General features: G+C 42.7%; 1 protein-coding gene across 1 annotated transcript in view; it reads right to left on the bottom strand.

The window, feature by feature from the left end:
* PIKFYVE (phosphoinositide kinase, FYVE-type zinc finger containing) overlaps window positions 1-26,374 on the bottom strand; it is a 3,858,188-nt gene that overhangs the window by 1,049,758 nt on the left and 2,782,056 nt on the right. The window lies entirely within an intron of this gene.

The following is a 26,374-nucleotide window of genomic DNA, read 5'->3' as shown; positions in this document are numbered from 1 at the left end:
ATAAAATATCTTCCAATTTCATATAATCAGTCCACATAAGCAGAAGATGGTACCCATAGGTCTGTCCCATAACTTATCTTTGTGATGGAATACTCAAGAGATAAGCTAACAGATAAACTAAACAGCATGCATACCACAAAGTGCTGTTCTACTTTTTTCTTTTCTGATATCCAATTTCACTTTGCAGGATGTGCACATTATATGTAGGAAAAACAGTTCCACAAATACATGAAAAATGGACCAACAAATGAAACATGTCTTCGTTACTGGTTGTTCTGCACAGGATCCGCCAGTCAGTTTAATTTATTACAGCTGATCACACTATTAGAAGCCAAGCACAGGCTGAATTTTACAGTTGGTGACCACTAAGACCAACACTGAGAATGCTCAGCACTACAATAAAATGTTGTACTCCATATAATGCAATCCATCTCTGGAAAGGAACCCTGCAGCCTTAGCAGTTATGTTTAACAGGAGAAAACAGCTGCTATACTTTCCATGAGTAAGTGAAAATGGAATAGCAATGAACTTCAAAAACATTTTTTTCGCCAGCCCAAGTAATAGAGCACAAACTGCAGTAAATAAGATGAAAATTAATAAGCGGGTTCTTATCGAATACTGTCTAAGTATGCAAAGCAAAAATTATGCCAAATAAGCATTTTTATTACTTTCCACAAAATGAAACAAAATTAACAGCAAACATGATATCTTCACAAATAATGTAGCAGATTCCCTACTTTACAGGAATCTACAAATACAAAAAAAAAAAATCAAAGACTTGATCACATCCAAATGGCAGAGACAGGGTGTATAAATGGGGAAAGATTTTGGTGTTATAAAAATGGCAGACCTTGCACATCACTACTGAGAAGAGTTTTCCTAGGAGGTTTTCCTCCCATTACCTCTCCTATTTTTTCAGCCAGACCACTTGTTCCTCTTGGGCAACATTGAGCTGTAGGAGCCATCATACAGGCAGATATCAGTGATCGATTTTTGGCCTTATCCGTTTTTGTGGGTTAGGTAAGCAGGACCCATATCACCATGGACACCACTACACCTGTCCCGTGAGAGTGCATGCTTTAATGCATCCTCAAAGCAGGCAAACATGAAGCCTCAGGGTCAATTCTGTTTCTGCAATCCCTTTCTCAGAGGATCAATGCACCCCTCAAACAAGGCCACCTCTCTTTCATGATGGGCATATTCATCCCCCCCAACACCAGCTCCAGCACATGGCCAGGCCAATAATCAAACTCTAGTCATCTAAGTAGTACGCAGGGCTTTCTCTCTTCATGCCACAGGAGCACTACTGAGAAGGCAATCAATGGAAAAGAGTGGCAAAGCAGCTCACAATGAAAAACATGGAGAGAGACAAGCCAAGTGAAACTAAGGAAAGTACAGTTGTGTACACTTACCATAAATGTAGATGTTAGAGTGTATTCACTGTTGCAGTCATTACATTTGGGTAATCCTGCTGGCAGGTTGTCCTCAGCCGGCCTGAATTCCAAAGTCTTGGGTCCTGCATCAGCTGCTGTCGCCCCTTCCCTGATGTCAGGTCGTCAGGGATATAAAAGAAGCAGCCAACGCCATTTTCTACAGTTTTTCTTGCTCCAGATGGCAGGTGTCCCCAAAAAGGGTAGCCAAACTTTATATATACATTAATACACCAACATAAATTTTGCCTTCATCTATAAGCAAATACACCACATAGGTAGTATAAATTAGAGTAAGGAAAGATAAGATCCAAAAGAAAAAAGGGGGAAGGCGGGTGGGTAACCTGGACTGCAACAGGGAACACACTCAAACATCTACATTTATGGTAAGTGTACACATCTCTACTATGTTCTTCGAGTTTCACTGTTGCAGTCATTACATTTGGGTAGAGTCCCAAAGCTATGGTTGGGAGGCTGGAACTAGACAGCAGTAGGAGCGGCTATGAGGTCCTGCAGAACTGCAGTGGCAAAGCCTGCCCTGGATTTAGAGTAGAGTGGCAGATGATAATGCTTTGTAAAGGTATGCACTGAACTCCAAGTAACCGCCTCTAAAATGTCTCTGATTGATACTCCCCTGAGAAAGGCTGCTGAGGTGGCTGCAGCTCTGGTGGAATGAGGCCTAATGCCCTTAGGCACTGGCTTGCCATGGTGTAAGTAGCAGAAATGAATGCAGTGGCCTAACCACTTAGAAATAGTCTGCTTTGAGATAGGCTTTTCTTGTGATCCTGCAGCATATGCCACTAGTAATTGCTCTGTCTTCCTGAAAGCTTTGGTTCTGTCCAAGTAGAATCTAAGCTGTCTGTGTACGTCCAAATAATGCAGAATTCTCACCCCCTTGTTCTGTGGATTTGGGTAAAAGGTTGGCAGATGGTTGGCTTAGTTAAGAGCCACACTGGACACTACTTTAGGCATAAATGTTGGGTTTGTCCTCAGGGAGACCCTGTCTGAATGAAAAATGATGACCGGTTCCACAGCCATGAGCACCTGTAGCTCTGAAACTCATCTTGCAGAAGTAATTGCTAAGAGCACAGCTGTTTTCCAAGATAAAAACTTCATATCAGCAGTAGCAGCTGGCTCAAAAGGAGACAGGATGAGTTTTTCCAAGACATAGTTGAGGTGCCATGCAGGTATCGATAGTCTCCTTGGGGGCCTTACATTTTTGGCTCCTCTGAGGTACTGTTTTAATAAAGGGTGAGAAAAGAGTGATGGCTCTGTGTTGTAATGAGCCGAAATGGCAGAGGCATGAATTTTAATTGATGATAAAGATAGGCCTTTGTCCAGCATCTCAATTAGGTATTGCAAAATCTGAGGAATATTTGGTACCGCTGTATCAGTTCCTTGTTCCAGGCACAGAATCTCTTCCATTTTCCAGCATAAGACTTTCTAGTACTAGGCCTTCTGGCTTCCAGAATGACATCCATCACAGCTTTACTGAGAGGTATTTTTTTGTATGACTACATTATCTGCCACGCTGCCAAGTTTAATGTCCTGAGTTGGCTGTGTATGATCTGATTGTTTTGCTGGGACAGTAGTTGAGGTATTTGAGGTAAGGTCCAAGCTGGGTATAGAGATAAGTTCCTTAGTATTGGATACCAGTACTGGCATGGCCAGTCTGGGGCAAGCAGAATCATCTTTGGCTTCTCCTGTCTGACCTTTAGGAGCACCTTGGGGAGGAGAGGCAGTGGAGGAAAGGCATGAAAGATAGGGTGTCCACTTTCCATGCTTGTCTGTGTTAAGTCCTTGTGCAGAATCTTTTTAGTTGGTAATTGAGAGGAGAGGCAAATAGATCTATGTCCGGGCATCCCCATTTCCTTGTTATCATGCTGAAGACTTGTGGATCCAGCTTCCACTCGTGGGGATCCATGAGGTTTCTGCTTAGTTCATCTGCCAGGGTATTTTCCTTTCCTGGCAGAAATTGTGCCTGCAGATGTACTTGGTAAGTCAAAGCTATGTCCCACAAGGTCATGGCTAGTCTGCAAAGGGGATAAGAATGTGTGCCCCCCTGCTTGTTTACATACCACATGACTCCTAATTACAGAACCCATAAATGCGGCCCTGCAGGAGGCCTCCAAAGAATCAAAACCACATTGCAAAGTATGTTTTCCAACTTGTTCTGCTGCATACAATAAATCCTGCATTTCCTTGTTTTCTGCACACTGAGAATTTAACATTTTTTGCCTGTCTTTATCAGTAGTTGTCCCAGATGAAGTAGGTCCTTGAAGGCTGTCAGGGCATTTTGAACAGCTAACATCTCTTTTTGATTGACATATAGATGCATTTGGTTTGAGGACCATGTGCCCTGAATGCCTCTTCCTGCCATGTGGGCTCCCCAGGCATAATCTGATGCATCCATCGTTAGTGTCTGCCCGGCTGGAAGTAATGTGAATGGCTGTCCATTGTTCTGGTGACAAGCCTTTGCCCACCATCGAAACTCCTGTTGCAGGCAGGGAATGAGAGTAATGACTGTTTCCAGGCTGTGGCAATGTTGAGTCCAAACACTTTTTAGGTACCATTGAAGTTTCCTCATATGCAGTCTTACATATGGTACTAGTAGGATGCAGGATGCCATGAAGCCCAAAGCCTGCAGAATTTTTGTTGCAGATAACTGGGCCTTTGTTGACAACATTTTGAAATAGGTAGTCAGTTGCTTTTGTTTGTCTGGCGTGAGATAAGCCATCTGGGCAGTTGTATTCAAGCTTGCACCCAGGAATGTTATCTCCTGTGAGGGTACTAGTTTTGATTTCTTTTTGTTGACGGTGTAGCCTAGGCATGATAGAAATCTTTTCACAAACGCCAGATGTTGAAAAAGAATGTCCTTGTTCTCTGCTCGAATGAGACAGTCATCCAAGTAAGGATATATTTGTATTCCCCTTTGTCTGCAGAATGCAATTACTGGTGCCAGGCACTTTGTAAAGACCCTGGGCACAGTAGATAAGCCAAAGGGCAGAGCAGAGAATTGGTAAAGCATTGAACCTGCCTTGAATCTTGGGTATCTTCTGTATGATTGTCTGATTAGAACATGCAGGTATGCCTCTTTTAGGTCTAAAGTCACAAGCCAAGCATTCTTGCCCAGCATGGGCAGAAGCTGCTGCAAAGTCAACATTTTGAATTTTGGAATATCCAGGAAAGTGTTCAGAATAGATAGGTCCAGTATCGGCCTCCAGGCCTTGTCCTTTCTGGGTACCAAGAACAGTCTTGAGTAAAATACTTGTCCCTGCTCTTGCTCTGTTACTTGTTGAATGGCCCCCATGTCCAATGAGGGATGAGACTTGTTTTTGTGCCTCTGCCCATTGATTTTTTGGCAGATCTGTCCAGCCGTTTGCCTTTGGCAGAGTATGGAAATGGAACTTGTAGCCTTGTGACACTATGTTTAGAACTCACTTGTCCTGGGTTATGATGTACCAATTTTGAACAAAAAGTGCTAATTTTCCCCCTAAGGGTGCTGCCAAAAGATAAGTGCTTGGTGCAGGCAGGGGGAAGTCATTGGGACTGTTTTCTGTATGTTTGTGATCTATCTTCTCCAGCTTTGGAGGTAGAAGCACCCCATTCCTTGAGCCTATAAGAACCTTGCGCCTGGGATCTGCCCCTAAGATGTCTGGATCTGCTCCTTTGAGGTCTGTCTGACACAGGAAAGGACCAATGTTTTGTAGGCCAGTGTCTACTAAACCTATGTGGCTGCACTTGTAAAAAATCTGACAGTTTGCACAGATTTAGCTTTGTCCTCCATTTTCTTTAACACCTCTTCTGCCTTAACACCAAACAAAGTATCATGCTGTAAAGGTACATCTAGTAATTTAACTTTAGCATGATCAGGCAGATTTTGTTCCTTTAATCAAGCATGCCTCCTAATTACAGAACCCATAACTGCGGCCCTGCAGGAGACCTCCAAAGAATCAAAACCACATTGCAAAGTATGTTTTCCAACTTGTTCTGCTGCATACAATAAATCCTGCATTTCCTTGTTTTCTGTACACTGAGAATTTAACATTTTTTGTTTAAGCAATCCCATGACATGTTGCTGATACTTAGGCATATGAAATTGACAGTTTAAGGCCCTTATAGCCAAAGTTGCAGATGTGTAAACCTTTTATCCCCATCTATCCACTGCCCTTGAATCTCTGTCAGATGGGGTTGGGTTTTTTGCAGTGGAAGCCTTGTGAAATAGTTTCTGGGTCAGCAGCAGGATTTTTAAAAAGAAATTTGTGAGAGTCAGGAACCCTGTAATATCTGACAGGCTTAACAGGAGCTGGGGGTAAGGAGTCAAGGGTCAGACTAGACTCCGAAAACACATTATCTACAATGTCTAACACAGGTGGAATGGCTAGAGGCCTGTGCTGAGGTAGTAAAAGAAAATCCCTGAGCCTCTTTTTAGATTCTGAAAAATCTTGGCTCTCCCAGTGGAAATGCTCCCTCAGGGTATGCAAGGTTTTCACAAAGGAATAGTCCTCTGGAGGAGATGCTGAAGGTATAGATTCTTCAGCATCAGAATCCTCATAGGGGTAAAGAGAATATTCCTGATCAGAAGAGGAATCAGAAGAAACAGAAACCTAATCTGAAGATTCATAGTCAGTGTCTTGCCTAGGCCTCTTTATCAGGAGGGGGATGGGAAGCCCTGATCAAGGTAATCAAGTCTTCGGTCATTTTGAGCATCTGTTTTTTGGGCGTAGAGGCCTGCCCACGTGGCTCTTGAGTTTGTTTCCTTGCTTTAGAAGGTGCTTTAGTCTTTGCCTTTGAAGCTGAAGTTGTTTTAATGTAACGATGTTTAGGTCTGAATACACCCTCAGAAGCCAGTACCTGCTCAGCAGCTCCAGACCTATCTGAGGGATTAGCGTCCGAGGCTCCAATACCTTGAGTATCCAGTGGCATGGCCGACTCCACGTGGGAGTCGGTAGCGGCCTGCGACTCTAAAGTAGCGGGCGTCAGGGGCTGCGAAAGCACCTCACTGAGAACCGGCAACTGCTTAGGAGAAGTTTCATCATCGGTTTTGGGCCTCTGTTGTTTTTCTCTATCCTTTTCTTTGCGTTTTTTATAAACTCCGGTAGTCGGATGGCTATCCGACGACATTTCAGGATAATTAAACTGGAGTCCAAAAAAGTTTAAAGCAAAATCATGCCAACACTTAATAGTGCATTGGTTAAATCTAGCACAAAACCGACAACCAGTAACGTTGTGATCAGGGCCTAGGCAAAGAATACAGTAAGAATGGAAATCCTTATGAGGTATTTGCTTTCCACAAGAAATACAATTATTAACTTTTTCTGACATCGGTCTGGAGCAAGAAAAAAGTTTCCCCAACGGGGTACTTAGCTTTATTGAAGACTTCGGATCTGAAACTCAAACACGAAAATCTCAGGAGTCGGCCGACCGGCACTTGCGAACTGCCTTTGCTTCGGGCACCACACGGCAAGAAAGACTGAAGAAAATGACGCCAGCTGCTTCTTTTATACCCCTGACGACTTGACGTCAGGGAAGGGGTGACAGCAGCCAATGTAGGACCCAAGACTTTGGAATTCAGGCCTGCTGAGGGCAACCTGCCAGCAGGATTACCCAAATGTAATGACTGCAACAGTGAAACACGAAGAACATATGCACAGTACAGAAAGACCTGCCAGGAAGTTGTACTCCACGCTTCCTGTTATCACTGAACTCCTCTTCATCTTAAGTCACTAGCCATAGTGATTTGCATGTTACATGGTACACAGACATTCTAGAGGAACAAGTTAACACCACAGACTTCATGCAATTTATAGTGCATCTATGGTGAAGCCCATAAAAAACCTGCCATTTATTAAGTATTTGCTCTTTATAAGGACTAAAAACACATGTCACAGCGCAAAATAATGAATTTAATGTGCTGTGCAATTCCTTAATAAGAGAAAAAAGTAGTGGGCGGTACAATAAATGATGAAATAAGGGTCAGATTCTTACAATAAGCAAACCTGACCTCATAAAAAGCTCTGGAAATGTGGACACCAAGTGAAATTATTAGCACACCAATAAAAACATTCATTGTTGAAAAACGCTTTTGTAAGAAAAACAAAACTGCATTCCAAATAATAAGGCAAATGAGAAATAAATGAAGGGTATACTGTAAAAGAGAGAAAAGCATTAGGCAACATAATGAAACAAAGATTCAAGATGGAGGCTTGACAAAACATGCCACTTACAGTAGGTCTGCAGGACATGTATGAAAAAATATAATAAGAAAAAAACGGAAACTCTTTGGGTAATACCATAAATACCAATGACAAAAGAAAAATGCAAACATTTCAAAAGTTCACTAATAAATAAGCTCATACTAACAAGATTTTGACATGATTCCCCTCTCAGGCATTGTATGAAAAGCTAAATAAAATGGGAATAAACCTGATGGACTGCCAAACAGCTCACAGACAGGATACAAGAAATCAAAATAGGGGGAAAGTTACCTATACAACAAGACCAATCACCAGTGCAGTCCCCAGAGGGTTCTGTGCTGGGATCCCTAGTTTGGCATCTACTTTTCTGAAGTAAAACCCAATACCAAAAGGCTGTGGCCGACCAAGTTTGCAGATGACTGCAAGCTAGCAGTAGTCATTGAATCCACAACACCTGACCCAGTTATTTGGGATTTGGGAACTTGTGTGGACAGTGACCTAACATTTGACCGAAGTGCTTTCATTGCTGTAAGAAAGTCCTTCTACATTGCACAGATTATAAAGAAAGGAAGTATGTCTAGATCTAGGATATCACAATCCCTTTACTCAACTCATTAAGGCAATCAAGGAATATAATGCCCCCTTTGGCATGTATCTGTCCATAGACGCATGCAACAACTGAAACACCCACAAAGTCACCTTATTAAAAGGATACAAGGCCTAAACAACATATCCCACATGGACTGACTCAAAGTCCCGTCTCTAAAGTAGGTATCCAACAGACTGCTAAGAGGTGACCGGTGTCTGGCATACAATGCAACTTCCAACCCAGTGCTGATTAATTACTGCACATTAGTAAGTTAAATTGTATCAGAAATACTCAAGTCTAGTGATCTAAACCTCTTCTGAAACATCAACAGAATGGTTTGGAGGGACAGGTATATCTCAGAAAGGATACTGTTGCTATGTAACAGTAACCCCCATTCACATTAAACAAAGTTCATCCTTGTCTACATTCAAATGCAACTTGGATCTATGGATGGCAAACAGAAAATTTAGCCCAGGACTGACCTCTGTACTACTAATGGACAGAGTCAACTACTAAATGCTTTGTCCAATGCACGGGTCCCTCAAATTATCTATGGTATGATCCCAATTATTCTCTTTAGTGGTAATATATAATTATCTACCATGGGAAGGGGTAAGGCTAATCTCTAATCAAATGAGATTGGTTAATTTAAGTGAAAAAGAGAAACTGGCTAGGCTTAAAATGGCCCAAGGCAGCTAACCTAATATTTACCTTTGATAAATGACAAACACAACTGAAATGCATGCCAATGAAAGGACAGACTCAGCAAAAATAGAGGAAAGAAATATGGTCTTATTTTTACTTCAAAGAAGAAGAAAACTGTGTCCAGGGCTTGATATTCAAAGAAGAAGAAATCAACTGTGTCAGATGACAAAATTAAAATTTCCAGTCAACTGAGAGAACAAATGTTTGAGTAGATACATCAGTCACATCCAGGAATAAGTGTTGAAGGAACAAGACATGTAATGCTTTAGCTTCGAATGTCAATTCAAATACAAGTAGCGAATTGTTCTCCCAGCAGTGCATTGATAACGGTTTAAAGAATACATGATATCATAACCAGTTACGGAACTGAGCATTTTCAAATGTATTCCGTTTCACATAAGCCACATACCTTATAGGTGTGGATTATTACTCCAGGTTCCCTGAAATAATCAGATTAGATAAGAGTGATTACTGCATTCAAATCTACATTTTTTGAAAAAGAGGGCTCATGATTTCATATCTGAAAATGGTCTGCAATACACAAATAGGAAATACAAGATAATCTGTGTGAACTGCAACATTTAATGTGCTATCTCCAGTCATTTGCATGCCATGAGGTATGCAGAAGTTCTGGAGAAATCAGTTTGTGATATACACATTATGACTTCAAACCACATCTATTGCTTGTGTGTCACTTGTTATGTCTCCTGATATTTACCGTTAAGTCATACAAGTCACGTAATTTGCCTAAAACAAGAGAGACTCTGCAAGCAAATATTGGTAAACTGAGTAGTGCATCAAGAGTAATGTAAGCTCTGAATAAGTAAACCAGTGCTAATTTGATTAATAGTCACCACAGAAACACACATATTGAAGGGTATGTGCATGTGTATTTGACAGTGTGTATGCATGCATCATAACACACACACACACATACATGTGCGCCTGTGTAATACACATCTGTTACATACACATGCACGTGTGTGTGTGTCTCTCTCTGCATAATAAACACACATACAATAGACAGAGACAGATACACATACAAAGAAAAAAAGAGATATGGCTTTTCACACTTTTGATAGTGAGTTTTCAAGCAAATGTACATTCACTGATTATAACTTTTTCCAATTAGTTTTATTCCATCACATACCCAAAAACAAATTTTGATTTTTTTTCATATTTCCTTTAAACTTCTGTAACTTGTTGGTGGTCTTCTAATGGATCATGCCTTCATCTTTTCAGAAGTCCATGCTTTGGTCAAAACTTATTTTCAAATGATTTGGGAGAACACAATAAGCCAGTTGGTGGCAAAAAAAGACAAGACAAATGAATTCTTCAGAAAACAGAATTTACTAAAAATAATGACTACATAGCTTTAACCCATAAGAACTGCTTTACAATTATACAATTACAATTAATGTCACCATTTATCCTTAGATGCTTCCATCATTTTCGGAAGGCTATAAAATGCATCTGTAATGCTCTTAAAAGCATTTCCTTATAATACCTGAACCAACCATCTTACCCCAATCATCAAATTGTGCTCCCCTGTTGCTGCACAGTATTTCATGAGGAAAACTTAGCCTCTCCCCAAACTACATTCATTTCTTTAAGGTACCTACATGTTATGCCTTATTTTCATTCTTTCAGTGTTTTAGGACATACATACTAAAAGCTCCTTTGGTGCCTTCTCAAATCTCGGCTAAGCCCCTTGTACCATTTTCACTGTCCTTCTACACATACCCTCTAATCTGCCACTGTCCATACACAGAAAGTGCAGCTGTGTACACTTACCATAAATGTAGATGTTCGAGTGTATTCACTGTTGCAGTCATCACATTTGGGATATCCCTGGCAGGGTAGCCCTTGGCCAGCCTGAATACCAGAGGCTTAGTATTTCCGCGTTGGTTGCTGTCGCTTCAGGACTGACATCAGTAGTATAAAGTAAGGCAGCAGATGCCATTACATCAGTTTTTTCTTGCCCTACAGGAGCCCCCAAGTAGGAGCCAGGTTCTGGTGGAAAACCCCCACCAAAAGAAAGCAAATACCAACATGTTCCTTGTAAGGAAAGAGAAGAAAGGGGGATGGAGGGAGGGAAACAAGGACTGCAACATTGAATACACTCGAACATCTACATTTACGTTAAGTGTACACAACTGTACTATGTTCTTCGTGTTTCACTGTTGAAATCATCACATTTGGGTTGATTCCCAAAGCTGAGGAAATGGGTAGAGGAAGTCAAGGAAACTAGGGGCAGGCTAGGATGCCCTGCAAGACTGCAGAGGCAAACTGTGCCCTGGATTTGGAGAAGAGAGGCAGATGGTGATGTTTGGTAAAAGTCTGAACAGATATCCAGGTGGCAGCCTCCAGGATGTCCCTGGTGGGGACTCCTCTGAGGAAAGCTGCAGAGGTGGAGGCTGCTCTGGTGGAGTGAGTCCTGACCCCCTTGGGGGAGGCTTTAAATGTTGTTTATAACAGAAATGGATGTAGTGTGCTATCCATTTGGAAATGGTTTATTTGGAGATGGATTTACCTTCTGCCCTTGTAGCAAAGCTAACCAGCAATTGATCAGACTTTCTGAAGGATTTAGTCCTGTCTAAATAGAATCTGAGCATCTGTGCACATCTGGGGATTAGGAAAAAAAGGTGGGCAAATGAATGGATTGGTTGAGAGCCACACTGGACACCACCTTGGGCATGAAGGATAGGTTAGTTCTGAGGGATACCCTGTCAGCATGGAAGATGATGAAGGGTTCCACAGCCATGAACGCTTGCAGCTTGGAAACTCTTCTGGCTGAAGTGATGGCCAGAAGGAAAGTGGTCTTCCAGGAGAGAACTTTCAGCTCTGCAGAAGAAGCTGGTTCAAAAGGGAGCAGGGTGAGCTTTTCCAGCACAAAGTTAAGGTCCCAAGCTGGGGTTGGTGCTCTTCTGGGTGGCCTCAAGTTGCTAGCCCCTCTTCATAGGTGTTACTAGGCTAACAGCCCTGGAGCCTATATAAGCCTAGCCCAAGAAGATTCCCTGGCATCATGCTGCCCAAAGTTAGTTTCCAGTGCCCCTGTCAAGCAAAGCCACTGAAGTGATCCCCGGGATGAACTTCCGATTGCCCATCCACTCGTCAAGATTTCTCTTAAATAGGACCAGTGAAGTGCTCTGCTTGACGTGAATGGGAAGTTTCTTCCAGAGTATGGGATGTCTCTGGGTTAGGAACCTGTCCCTCCAGCATGTTCTGTTTATTGTGGTAATGAGGTTTAGGTCCCTGGAGCATGTGGCATGGAGGGATTGGGATTTCTTTAGGTGTAGCATACCTAGCAGCTCTGGGTCAGACATGGCTTTGTACAGTATAGTTGGAGTTTTTTTGAGTCTGTCCATATAGGGCATGAATTCCCCTTCCCTCTGGGTCATGAGGTTTGGAATCTGAGGAAGATGCCAAGGTGGCAGTGGGGACAGGCTGTGCAGCAAGGGGTACCAGTGCTGGCAAGGTAAGTCTGGAGCTATAAGAATTGTCCTTGGGTTTTCCTCCTTTATTTTGATCAGTACCCTGGAGATGAAAGGTAGTGGAGGAAAGGCATAGACTGAAAGATTGGCCCAGGGGAAGGACATGGCATCCACTTTTCAAGCCATGCAGTGATGCTCCCTGGTGCAGAATTTGCTGAGCTGATGGTTGGTGTGGGAGGCAAAGAGGTCGACCTTCAAGTTGCCCCATTTCTGAGTTATTAGGGTGAAGGTTCTTCTGTTGAGCTGCCACTCGTGTGGGTCCAGAAGATTTCTGCTTAATTGGTCTGACAGAGAGTTGAGAGAACCTGGTAGGAATTGTCCTAACAGGTGCAGCTGCATGGCAGAGGCTGTGTGCCAAAGTGTCATGTCCAACCTGCAGAGAGGATAGGAGCGAGTCCCTCTCTGTTTGTTGATATACCACATTATGGTGGTGTTGTCTGGTTTGATCAGAAGAGCCCCTGGGGAGAGAAGGGGCTTGAAATATATCAAGGTGTGCTGGACAGCCATCATCTTTTTTGGTTGATGTGCAGAGGGATTTGCTGCGGGCTCTATTGGTCCTGTATGCATCTGCCGTCCAGGTGTGCAATCCAAACATACTCTGATGTGTCTGTGGTGAGGGTCTGGTGGCGGGGTGCCGAGAAAGGCAGACCCTTGTTGTGGGAGCATGCTGTTGCCACCAAAGAAAATCTTTTCTGAGGCAAGACATTATAGGTATAAGATTCTCCAGGTCTTGAAATTGTTGACACCAAAGGCTTTTTAGGTGCCATTGAAGTTTCCTCATATGCAGTCTGACATATGGAATGAGTAGTATGCAAGATGCCATGAACCCCACAGCTTGCAGGATCTTCCTTGCAGATAACTGGGGTCTGGTGGCTAGTCGGGAGAAGTAGGCTGTTTTTCTGGTGTAAGGAATGCCATCTGGGATGCTATGTCTAGGCTTGCTCCCAGGAAGATAATCCTTTGAGTGGGCACCTGTTTGGGTTTCTTTTTGTTGATTATGTGTGCCCTAGGGAGGTTAGTAGGTTCTTTACAAAGGCCAGGTGCTTGAGCAGCTTTTCCTGGCTGTCTGCCTGAATAATGCAGTTGCCTAGGTATGGGTAAATCTGGATATTTCTTTGTCTGCAAAAGGCAATGGCCAGAGCCAGACATTTTGTGAAAACTCTGGGAGCAGTAGATAAGCCAAAGGGAAGCACAACAACTGAAAGTGTTGACATCCTGCCCTGAAACAGAGATATTTCCTGCATGATTCCCTGATAGGAATGTGGAGGTAGGCCTCTTTTAGATCTAGGGTGGTTAGCCAAGCATCCCTGGAGAGCATGGGTAGCAGCTGCTGGAGGGTGAGCATTTTGAATTGGATCACCAGGAAAGTGTTTAGAATGGATAGACTGAGAATGGGGCGGCAGATGCCCTCTTTTCTGGGTACCAGAAAAAGTCTGGACTAGAACGTTTGGCCTATCTGTTCTGTAAGAACATGCTCTACTGCCCTCATAGAAAGCAGGAAAAGGATTTGCTTTTGAGAATCTTCCCACTAGTTTGGAGGTAGATATGGGAACCCTTCTGAGGTTGGAAGGGTGTGGAAGGAAAATTTGTATCTCTGAGACATTACGTTGAGAACCCAGTGGTCATTTGTAATGGTGGCCCAGGTGCTTGCGTGAAAGGAGAGTTTTCTCCTAGGGGTAAGTGAAGGTGGGCAGAGGAAGGTGAATCATTGTGAGTTCATACCACAAGGAGGTGGCTTAGAAAGTACAGTTGTGTACACTTACCACAAATGTAGACATTTGAGTATATTCACTGTTGCAGTCATCACATTTGGGTTATTCCTGCCAGGGTACCCATTGGCTGGCCTGAATACCAGAGGCTTAATATTTCTGTGTCGTATAATGTCGCATCAGGACTGACGTCAGGTTGTCAGCAGTATAAAGTATGGCAGCCGACACCATTACATCACTTCTTCTTGCCCTGTCAAGAACCCCCAACTGGAAGCCAGGATATGGTTGAAGTAACCCACCAGTAGAAAGTAATACCAAAAAATTCCTTGTAAAGAGAGAGAGAGAGAGAAGAAGAGGGGGATGGAGGGAGGGAAACCAGGATTGCAACAGTGAATACACTCAAACATCTACATTTATGGTAAGTGTGCACAACTGTACCATGTTCTTCGTGTTTCACTGCTGCAGTCATCACATTTGGGTTGATTCCCAAAGTTGAGGAAAAGTGTGGAGGCAGTCAGTGAGACTAGGGGTTAGCTAAAATGCCCTGCAAGACTGCAGTGGCAAAGCCTGCCCTGGATTTGGAGAAGATTGGCAGGTTGTAATGCTTGGTGAAAGTGTGAAAGGTTTATAACGTGGCAGCCTCCAGGATGTCCCTGGTGGGGCTCCTCTGAGGAAAGTTGCAAAGGTGGAGGCTGCTCTGGTAGAGTGAGGCCTGACCCCCTTAGGGGGAGGTTTCCCGTCTTGCTTGTAACAGAAATAGATGCAGTGTGCTATCCATTTGGAAATGGTTTGTTTGGAGATGGATTTGCCTTCTGCTCCTGTAGCAAAGCTAACCAGCAATTGATCAAAGCTAACCAGCAATTGATCAGACTTTCTGAAGGATTTATTCCTATCTAGACAAAATCTGAGCTGTCTGTGCACATCTAGAGAGTGCAGGATCCTTTCCCCCTTATTCTGGGAATTATGAAAAAAGGTGGCTTTAAATGCTGTTTGTAGCAGAAATGGATGTAGTGTGCTATCCATTTGGAAACGGTTTATTTGGAGATGGATTTACCTTCTGCCCCTGTAGCAAAGCTAACCAGCAATTGATCAGACTTTCTGAAGGATTTAGTCCTGTCTAAATAGAATCTGAGCATCTGTGCACATCTGGGGATTAGGAAAAAAGGTGGGCAAATGAATAGATTGGTTGAGAGCCACACTGGACACCACCTTGGGCATGAAGGATTGGTTAGTTCTGAGGGATACTCTGTCATCATGGAAAATGATGAAGGGTTCCACAGCCATGAGCACTTGTAGCTCGGAGACTCTTCTGGCTGAAGTGATCGCCAGAAGGAAAGCTGTCTTCCAGGACAGAAATTTTAGCTCTGTAGAAGAAAATGGTTTGAAAGGGAGCAGGGTGAGCTTTTCCAACACAAAGTTAAGATCCCAAGCTGGGGTTGGTGCTCTTCTGGGTGGCCTCAAGTTGCTAGCCCCTCTTCATAGGTTCATAGGTGTGTACTAAACTAATGGCCCTGAAGCCTATATAAGCCTAGCCCAAGAAGATTCCCTGGCATCATGACGCCCAAAGTTAGTTTCCAGTGCACCTGTCAAGCAAGGCCACTGAACTGATCCCTGGGATGAACTTCCTATTGCCCATCCACTCAAGATTTCTCTTAAAGAGGGCCAGTGAAGTGCTCTGCTTGACATGAATAGGAAGTTTGTTCCCAGAGTATGGGAAGTCTCTGGGTTAGGAACCTGTTCCTCCAGCATGTTCTGTTTATTGTGGTAATGAGGTTTGGGTCCCTGGAGTGTGTGGCACGGAGGGATTGGGATTTCTTTAGGTGTAGCATATCTAGCTGCTGTGGGTCAGATATGGCTTTGTAGGTTAAGCAGAGATCGCCTCTAAGAAGGCGATAAGAAACAGAGTATAGCTGGAGTTTTTTGAGTATGTCCATATAGGGCACGTGTCTAAGGCCTAAGAACCTCTTAGTGAGGTTTTTTTGTGTCCTTTCCAGTTGCTGTAGGTGTCTAGTGAGGTACATACCAAATAAGGCGTTGTATTCTATAATAGTTCTAATGAGGGACGAGTAGAGAGGGATTACGACCTCTTTCATCCTGGATGAGAAACCTTTTGTAATGAGATGTGCCACACAGAGAAACTTTCTGACTACAATGGCAATGTGGTTATCAAAGGAGAGGTTGCTGTCAACCTGTGTCCCCAGGTCTCTTATTAGGAACTCAAAACAAAACAGGAGCAGCAAAACAAACTAAATAAATAAAAATGCTGGCAGGCAGAGTTTCACACGCACAAATCACTCAGGTGATGATAAACCAAAGGTGTATTTAATTATAAAAATCCACAAGAAAAACAAATAAAATGTTAGCGCTTTCGTTAAACAAGTGTTAACTTCATCAGACACCATTAAAATGTAAGACAGCCATTTATATACATATAAAAAAAACTCTGATTGGGTAAGCAAAGAGAGGCAGCTAGCTAAGCAACGCTGAGACAGAACACTAATTAACCCCTTGATGACTGTGTTACAGTTGAAACTGTTGCATCTTAAGTACAACTAAAACTTGTAATTAAAAGATAAATTGTTAGTCTCATACTTGTGTCATGAATGGTTCTAAATAGGATAAAACTAAAACCAAAGTTATTTTTAAACTTACCCAAGCAGAGTGTTTTTTATATGTATACAAATGGCTATCTTACATTTTAATGGTGTCTGATGAAGTTTACACTTGTTTAAAGAAGCGCTCACATTTTATTTGTTTTTCTTGTGGATTTTTATCATTAAATACACCTTTGGTTTATCATCACCGGAGTGATTTGTGCCTGTAAAACTGCCTGCCAGCATTTTTATTTATTTCGTTTGTTTTGCTGCTTCTGTTTTTTTGAGTTTGTTCATGGCTTCTGGCAGCATGGAGTTATCTGGCACACCAACAGCTAACAAAGAGCAGGAAGGAAACAACTCGGAGACTGGACAGCTTACTGCTCTTATTCTACAACTAACCCAGAGGATGGATCGGATGTATGAACATGTGGGACTGAATAGTACCACTTCTGCTCTTGCACACTCGAATCAGCATGGGGAGGCAAGCAAGCATGCTACTAACTTTCACAATACACCTTTATGCCTCATTTCCGATTCACAGCAAAGTGAATTGAGGCAGGAAGGCACAACGCATCTGCGCATGGCAGAAATTAGTTTTTCTGACAACAGGAACTCTCAGAATGCGTCAGGAAGAAACGGACTAACAAACTCTTAACAAGGACATTCCTCAGTTGGAGTAGTGGTTGCGGAATGGGGTTTCATTTAACAGAAGCATCAAACACAACAGCCCTTCCTTGGAAGGTAAGCTGACAGATTTTGATGTTAAATTATCATGATGCAAGAAGTTCCAACTGGAAAACGCCTACCTAAGGGAATGTCCTAGACTAAAAGTGGTTCCCAAAGGTTTAAGGGTCTGGCGCTTTCCTACTGGTTTACAGCATGACTCTGTTTTGTATGCTGAATTAGTTAACTTATTGATAAATGTGGGCTCGACCTTTTAGAGCTTTTAATTAAACATAACAGTGAACTGGAACTGTTATTCAAAGACCTTGCAATTCTAGACTCTGCCATCCGTGAGGATCATGAGTATAGCAACATGAAATTTGAACAGCACATAACAAAACTGAAAGCTGGTAAACTGAACAAGCTGGACAGGGATGCTCAGGACTATGCTAATGGTATGGCCTACCCTAAACCTCCTGGTTCATACAAAAAATTTAAAGCCCCACGAGGGGAAAGTAAAGTACAGTTGTGTACCTACCATAAATGTAGATGTTCGAGTGTATTCATTGTTGCAGTCATTACACTTGGGTTATCCTGCTGGCAGGCTACCCGCAGTCAGCCTGAATTCCAAAGTCTTGGTCCGGCATCGGTTGCTGTCGCCTCTTCCCTGACGTCAGTGCGCCAGGGGTATAAAAGATGCAGCAGACGCCATTTTCTTCAGTTTTTCTTGTCCCAGATGTCAGGTGCCCACAAACTGGTAGGCTAAAAATTTTGCCAATAAGTATGCATGCAATAACAAACATTTCCTTCATCTAAAAGCAAATACACCACATAGGTTGTATAGGATAGGAAAGTACAGATACGTCCCAGCAAAGAGAAAGGGGGATGGTGGGTGGGTAACCGGGACTGCAACAGTGAATACACTCGAACATCTACATTTATGGTAGGTACACAACTGTACTATGTGTTTCACTGTTGCAGTCATTACACTTGGGTTGAATACCAAAGCTGAGGTAGGGTGGCTGGGTCTAAATAGGATTAGGAGAGGCTATAAGGCCCTGCAAAACTGCAGTGGCAAAGCTTGCTCTGGATTTAGAGTAGAGAGGTAAATGGTAGTGCTTGGTGAAAGTGTGCACTGAACTCCAAGTTGAAGCCTCTAAAATGTCTTTGGTTGGTACCCCTCTGAGGTAGGCTGCTGAAGTGGCTGCTGCTCTGGTAGAATGTGGCCTAATGCCCTTAGGAATTGATTTGCCATGTTGTGAATAACAGTCTCGAATGCAGTGGCCTATCCATTTCGAAATAGTCTGCTTTGAGATAGGCTTTCCTTGTGATCCTGCAGCATATGCCACTAAAAGTTGCTCAGTCTTTCTGAAAGCTTTAGTTCTGTCCATGTAGAAGCATAGCTGTCTGTGTATGTCCAAAGAATGCAGGAGTCTCTCTCCCTTATTCTGTGGGTTTGGATAAAAAGTAGGCAAATTAATGGTTTGGTTAAGGGCCACACTGGACACTACCCTTAGGCATAAATGTCGGGTTAGTAATCAGAAAAACCCTGTCTGGATGGAAAATGATAAAAGGTTCCACAGCCATGAGAGCCTGTAACTCTGAGACTCATCTTGCAGAGGTTATTGCTAGAAGCAGAGCTGTTTTCCAAGATAAGAACTTTATTTCTGCTGTATTGGCTGGCTCAAAAGGTGGCAGTGTGAGTTTTTCCAAGACATAATTGAGGTCCCATACAGGTATTGGTGCTCTCCTTGGAGGTCTTGTGTTTTTGGCCCCTCTGAGGTACTGCCTTAGCAACGGATGAGAAAAAATAGGTGGTTCCGTATTGTAATGAGCTGAAATGGCAGAGGAATGGATTTTAATTGATGAGAAGGATAGGCCTTTGTCCAGCATCTCAGTTAGGTATTGTAAAATCTGAGGAATATTTGGTACAAGTGTGTCAATTCCTTGTGTCTGGTTCCAAGCACAGAATCTCTTCCATTTTGCTGCATAAGATTTTCTGGTACTTGGCCTCCTGGCCTCCAAAATAATATCCATCACTGCTTTAGAGAGAGGTGAGTTCTGAATGGCTACATTATTCGCCATGCTGCCAGACTTAGGGTCCTGAGTTGGCTGTGCAGGATCTGACTGTTTCATTGGGTCAGTAAGTGAGGAATTAGAGGCAATGTCCAGGCTGGGCCTTGAGACAAGCTCTTTAGGATTGGGTACCAGTGCTGGCGGGGCCAGTCTGGGGCAATCAGAATAATTTTTGTCTTCTCTTGTCTGACCTTTAGGAGTACCTTGGGAAGGAGAGGCAGAGGAGGAAAGGCATGTACTGTTAAGGTTTTCCAGCTGAATGATAGAGCATCCACTTTCCATGCTTGCTTGTGATAAGTCCTTGTGCAGAATCTCTGTAGTTGGCAGTTGTGAGGGGAGGCAAAAAGATCTATGTCTGGGCATCCCCATTTCTTTGTTATCGTGCTGAAGACTTGTGGATCCAATTACCACTCGTGGGGATCCGTAATGTTTCTGCTTAGTTCGTCTGCCAGAGTATTTTTCTTTCCTGGCAGGAATTGTGCTTGCAAATGTACTTGATAAGTCAATGCTGTGTCCCACAAAGTCATGGCTTGTCTGCAGAGGGGGTAGGAATGTGTGCCTCCCTGTTTGTTTATGTACCACATGGCTGTAGTATTGTCCGTCCATATCAGTAGTTGTCCAGGATGAAGAAGGTCCTTGAAAGCTGTCAGGGCATTCTGAACAGCTAGCATCTCTTTTTGATTGATATGAAGATGCATTTGGCTTGACGGCCAAGTGCTCTGAATAAATTTTCCTGCCATGTGGGCCTCCCAGGCATAATCTGAAGCATCTGTTGTTACTGACTGCCTGGCTGTGAGTAGGTTGAATGGCTGTCCCTTTTTGATGTGACAGGACTGTGCCCACCATTGAAACTCCTGTTGAAGGCAAGGAATGAGGGTAATCAATGTTTCCAGGCTGTGGCAATGTTGAGTCCAAACACTTTTTAGGTACCATTGTAGTTTCCTCATATGCAGTCTGGCATATGGAATTAGCAGAATGCAGGATGCCATGAAGCCCAAAGCCTGCAGAATTTTTCTTGCAGATAACTGGGTCTTTGTTGCCAACATTGTGAAGTAAGAAGTCAGTTGCCTTTGTTTGTCTGGTGTGAGATAAGCCATCTGGGCAGTTGTATTTAAGCTTGCTCCCAGGAATATTATCTCTTGAGAGGGTACTAATTTTGATTTCTTTTCGTTTACTGTGTACCCTAGGCAAATCAATAACCTTTTTACAAACGCCAGGTGCTGTAGTAGAATGTCCTTGTTCTCTGCTTGAATAAGGCAATTGTCTAAGTAAGGATATATTTGAATTCCTCTTTGTCTGCAATATGCAATTACTGGTGCCAGGCATTTTGCGAAGACCCTGGGCGCAGTAGATAAGCCAAAGGGCAGTGCAGAGAATTGGTAGTGCATTGAGCCAGCTATGAATCTGAGGTATCTTCTGCAAGATTGTCTGATTGGTAAATGCAGGTATGCCTCTTTTAGGTCCAAAGTTACAAGCCAAGCTTTCTTGCCCAGCATGGGCAGAAGCTGCTGCAAAGTTAACATTTTGAATTTTGGAATGTCCAGAAATGTATTTAGAATAGACAGGTCCAGTACTGGTCTCCAGGCTTTGTCCTTTCGGGGTACCAAGAAAAGTCTTGAGTAAAATCCTTGTCCCTGCTCTTGCTGTGGTACTCGCTGAATGGCCCTCATGTCCAAGAGGGATGAAATTTGTTTTTGTGCCTCTGCCCATTGATTATGTGGCAGGTCTGGCATACCTTTTGCCCTTGGCAGGGTGTGAAGGTGGAACCTGTAGCCCTGGGACACTATATTCAAGACCCATTTGTCCTGGGTGATCATGTGCCAGTTTTGAGAAAAAAGTGCTAGTTTTCCCTCTAAGGGGGCTGCCAAAAGATAAGTGTTTGGTGCTGGCAGAGGGAAGTCATTGGGGCTGTTTCCTGTATGGCTGTGATTTGTCTTCTCCGCTTTTGGAGGTAGAAGCGCCCCACTGTTTAGGCCTGTATGAGCCCTGGGGCTGGGATCTGCCTCTCTGTGGTCTGTCCGACACTGGAAAGGACCAATTCTTTGTAGGCCAGTTCCTGCTAAATCTGGGTGGCTGTACCTGTAAGAATTCCTTTACTGTTTGCATAGATTTCGCTTTCTCCTCCATTTTCTTCAACACCTCCTCTGCTTTAACACCAAATAAAGTATCATGCTGTAATGGAGCATCTAGTAATTTTGCCTTAACATGATCAGGTAGAATCTGTTCCTTTAACCAAGCATGTCTCCTAATGACAGAACCTGTAACAGCGGCCCTGCAGGAGTCCTCTAGAGAATCAAAACCACATTGCAATGTATGCTTTCCCACTTGTTCAGTTGCATGCAATAAATCCTGCATTTCCTTATTTTCTGCACAATCAGAATTTGCCAACATTTTTGTTTTAGCAGTGACATTAAGTATTGCTGATATTTAAGCATATGAAATTGACAATTTAAAGCCCTCACAGCCAAAGTAGCAGAAGTGTAAACTTTTTTCCCCCATCTGTCTAGTGCCCAAGAATCCCTGTCAGAGGGGATAGGGTTTTTTGCAGTAGAAGCCTTGACCCCCTTTGGGACCCTGAGAAATAGTTTCTGGATCAGCAGCAGGGTTTTTATAAAGAAATTTATGTGAGTCTGGAACCCTGTAGTATCGGTCTGGTTTTACAAGGGCAGGGGGTAAAGAGTCAGGAGAAAGGGCGGACTCTGAAAATACATCTACAATGTCTAACACGGGGAATAGCAAGTGGCCTTTGCTGAGGTAGTAAAAGAAAATCTCTAAGCCTTTTCTTTGATTTTGAGTAGTCTTGGGTCTCCCAGTGGAAGTGCTCCCGCATGGTATGCAGGATTTCCCCAAAAGAAAAATCCTCAGGAGGAGAGGCTGAAGGAATAGATTCTTCAGCATCAGAATCCTCATAGGGAGGAAGAGAGTATTCCTGCTCAGCAGAAGAGTCAGAGGAAATGGAAACCTGATCTGAAGATTCATATTCGGTCTCTTGCCTAGGCCTCTTATCAGGAGGGGGATGGGAACCCCTAATCAAGGTAATTAGGTCTTTGGCCATTTTGAGCATCTGTTTTTTAGGCATGGAAGTCTGTCCAGGAGAATGCTGTACTTGTTTCTTTGTCTTTAGAGCTGCTTTAGTCTTTGCTTTGGAAGCTGAGGTAGGCTTTACAAATAACTGTGTAGGTCTGAAAACACTCTCAGAAGCCGATGCCTGCTCAGTGCCTCCAAACCCATCTGAGGGAATAGTTTCCGAGTGTCCAATACCTTGAGTATCCAGAGGCGTAGCTGCTTCCACGTGGGAATTGGAAGTGGCCTGTGGCTCTGAGGTAACGGGCGTCAGGGGCTGCAAAAGCATCTCACTGAGAACCGGCGAACTGGTGACTGGCCTAGCAGAAGCTTCGTCGTCGGTTTTGGACCTCGGATGCCTGTCCTTTTCCTTGCGCTTTTTATAAACTCCAGTCGTCGGCTGTTCCGATGGCATTATATAATTGAATCTTTGGCCAAAGTAATGAAAGGCAAAATCGTACTGACGCTTAATAGTGCGTTGGTTAAATCTAGCGCAAAACCGTCAGCTAGCAACGTTGTGATCAGGGCCTAGGCAAGAAATACAGTAAGAATGAAAATCCTTATGAGGTATTTGCTTCACACAAGAAATACAATTGTTAACTTTTTCTGACATCGGTCTGGAGCAAGAAAAAAGTTTCCCCAAAGGGGTACTTAGCTTTAATGAAGACTTCGGATCTGAAATTTGATTTTGAAAATCTCAGGAGTCGGCCGACCGGCACTTGCGAACTGCTTTTGCTTCGGGCACCGCGCGACAAGAAAGACTGAAGAAAATGGCTTCGGCTGCATCTTTTATACCTCTAGCGCACTGACGTCAGGAAAAAGGTGACAGCAACCGACACCGGACCAAGACTTTGGAATTCAGGCCGACTGCGGGTAGCCTGCCAGCAGGATAACACAAGTGTAATGACTGCAACAGTGAAACACGATGATCATCAAGCAATTATAACACCCTCCTGTAGTAACTGGCAATGATGAATGTAGGTTTGAAGAGACTGACTATGTGATTTTAAACTATGATGCTGAATTCCCAGAACTCAGAAGTGAAAGAATTAGGGAACAAAAGCCATTACAACAATAGGCAGCAACCACAGGGCAGCTACCAACCACAGGTTTTTCAGGGGGCCAGGCCAAAGAACAAGAACTGGAGAGCTTAGCATCTCCACTAGTGCCTTCTGGTCACCATGTTAATGCTAACGACTCCTTCATTAATGTAAGCACCCCAAAACCAGTGGACTCTGTTCAAAAAGCAGGTACCTATACAATGGTTTTTAACCACCAAAAAGACTTTTCAGTACACAATTATTCTAATTTATGTATAAATAAAACTACAGCTGACATTGTCTAAGTAATGTCTTTTGTACCTGGTAATAGATTTAATGTTGCAGACACTATGTTAGATCTGAAACTTTATTTAAGAAAGTTGAATTTGACCTTACTACACGGTACTACCTCTCAAACTAATGCCAGTGAAGGCAGCATTTTTAAGATCAGTTCTACCTACAACCCCCCCCTTTGCACCCGAAACTAGCAATGTATGAAGAAGTTTGTGAACTAGATCTGTATAACTTAAATAAGAACAAATACAGGCCAGCTCAAACACTTCACAACATGAACCAAAGTGAACATGATTGCTTATTGGAACTGCAAGAACATGACGTTAGGGTTATGAAACCTGACAAAGGAGGAGGGGTTGTAAATCATGGACTCTTCCACATACAGTGACAAAATGTTGGCTAGGTTAGACACAGGAAATTACACGGAAGTGTCCCTTAATGTATTAAATGCAGCATATAGGAAAATCTACAGCCAACTCACTGACATATTTCTAGAAAGAAGAATCGACCTTTCCTTGCATAACTATCTTAACATCATTAGCCCAAGGATACCAGTGTTCTTTGGTATTCCCAAGATCCAAAAGAACCTATCAGATCCACCTATGAGGCCCTTAGTGGATGGAAGACACTCCATTACCACTGCTTGCGCCCAATTTTTAGACCATGAGCTGAAGAAAATATTGCATAATGAAAGCCAAATTTGTAAAGACACCTGGGCTTTTTAGAACAAGTGAACAAAACCAGGTATAACGCAAGTGACATCATGGTCACTATAGATGTAAAAGACCTGTATACGGTCATCCCACAAGGAATTGGTTTCAAGTGGGTGGGTGACCTACTGTTGTTATACAAAGTTAACCAGGAGAAAATTAATCTAATTTTGGAATTATCAGAAATTGTTTTAAGAAACAACTATTTCACCTTTAATGGCAGCTACTTTTTGCAGACCATAGGAGTGGCAATGGGTTCAGCTTGTGGTGGGGCATTCGCGAATATGGTAATGGCATACTGGGAAAGAAATTATGTATTTCAGTCTCAGTACTATTCTAAGGTCAAACTGTATTATAGATACCAAGATGATATCAGCTTGATTTGGAATGCATCACTGGTTGTTTTGGAAGAGTTTTTGAGATACCTTAACACCACCACTACATTCCTGCAGTTCACTTGGGTGATTAACCTGGATTATATGAATTACCTTGATGTCCACTTATACAAAGACACACATAATGAAAAGTATGCTACTAGGATCCACAGGAAAGAGACCTACTCAAACTCGTTCCTGCATTACACTAGCTCCCACCCCAAGCATCAAAAGAGGTCAGTAGTTAAAGGGCAATTAGTTCGAGCAGCCCATATGATATCCAGAGAAGAAAATTTTTTCACTGAATGCAACAATGCAAAAACTATGTTCTTGAGGAGGGAGTACCCAGCAGACTTGCTTAATGAGCTTATGCAGGAAGTGATAGTTAAAAGAAGAGTTGGGCATTTTAAGCCCATAGCTGGGGAAAACACACTAGACAATAACCCCTCTGAAGTTGAAGAGGGGAGACCCGAGTTGGAAAAAAGTTCTTTTTGTAGATCTATGGTGCTTACACTCAACTCTTGACTCATACCACTTGATGTCCATTTTTTATAAGAACTGGGACACTTTTTATGGATGACTTGTACATCAGGACACAAATAGGAGAAAGACCTATAGTTACATACAGAAGGGGCTCAAACTTAAAAAGACCTTCTTAGGAAAGGTTCTAACTACACTAGAACAGGACGTGTAGGGATGTACAAATGTGAGTCTTGTAACTGGTGCCACAAGGTGAAATCAGGCAGCAAATTTACAGTGAATGGTATAGACCATTATGCAAAAGGTAAATATAACTGTCACTCCAAGGCAGTGGTCTCACTCCAAGGCAGTGGTCTACATGGCTACATGTGACCAATGCCTAACATTTTATGTAGGCAAAACAGAAAGGAAATTTAAAGCCAGAATTTATGAACACAACTATGCCATAAGAAAGAATAATATTAATAATGCTTTAGCGAGGCATATTCAGGACAATACTGGCCACAATTTCACATTTAAGGCAATAGACCATGTAGACATGAGTGACAAAAAGCCTTGGGGACTTCAGTAAGAGTTAAAGGAGTTAAGGTGGCAAACCTTACTACAGGCAGACAGATGGCCAGGGATAAATGACAGGGCATCCATCTCTTCTGTATTGAAATTAAAAGCCCTAGAAAGGAACAAAATATCTCAAAACATTTGTTAAGCACAAGCACTTTTCTATGTATTTGGCTTTGGTAAACATTTTAGCATTATGTGAATATTTAGCATGAGTTTTTAAAAATGACTCTGGTTTCATTGTTATCCTATTTAGAACCATTCATGACACAAGTATGAGACTAACAATTTATCTTTTAATTACAAGTTTTAGTTGTACTTAAGATGCAACAGTTTCAACTGTAACCCAGTCATCAAGGGGTTAATTAATGTTCTGTCTCAGTGTTGCATAGCTA

The sequence above is a fragment of the Protopterus annectens genome, chromosome 6.part1 (assembly GCF_019279795.1).
Source record: "Protopterus annectens isolate FY-2018-M chromosome 6.part1, PAN1.0, whole genome shotgun sequence".
NCBI classification, from domain to species: domain Eukaryota; kingdom Metazoa; phylum Chordata; order Ceratodontiformes; family Protopteridae; genus Protopterus; species Protopterus annectens.
This window is presented reverse-complemented; position numbering and strand designations above follow the sequence as displayed.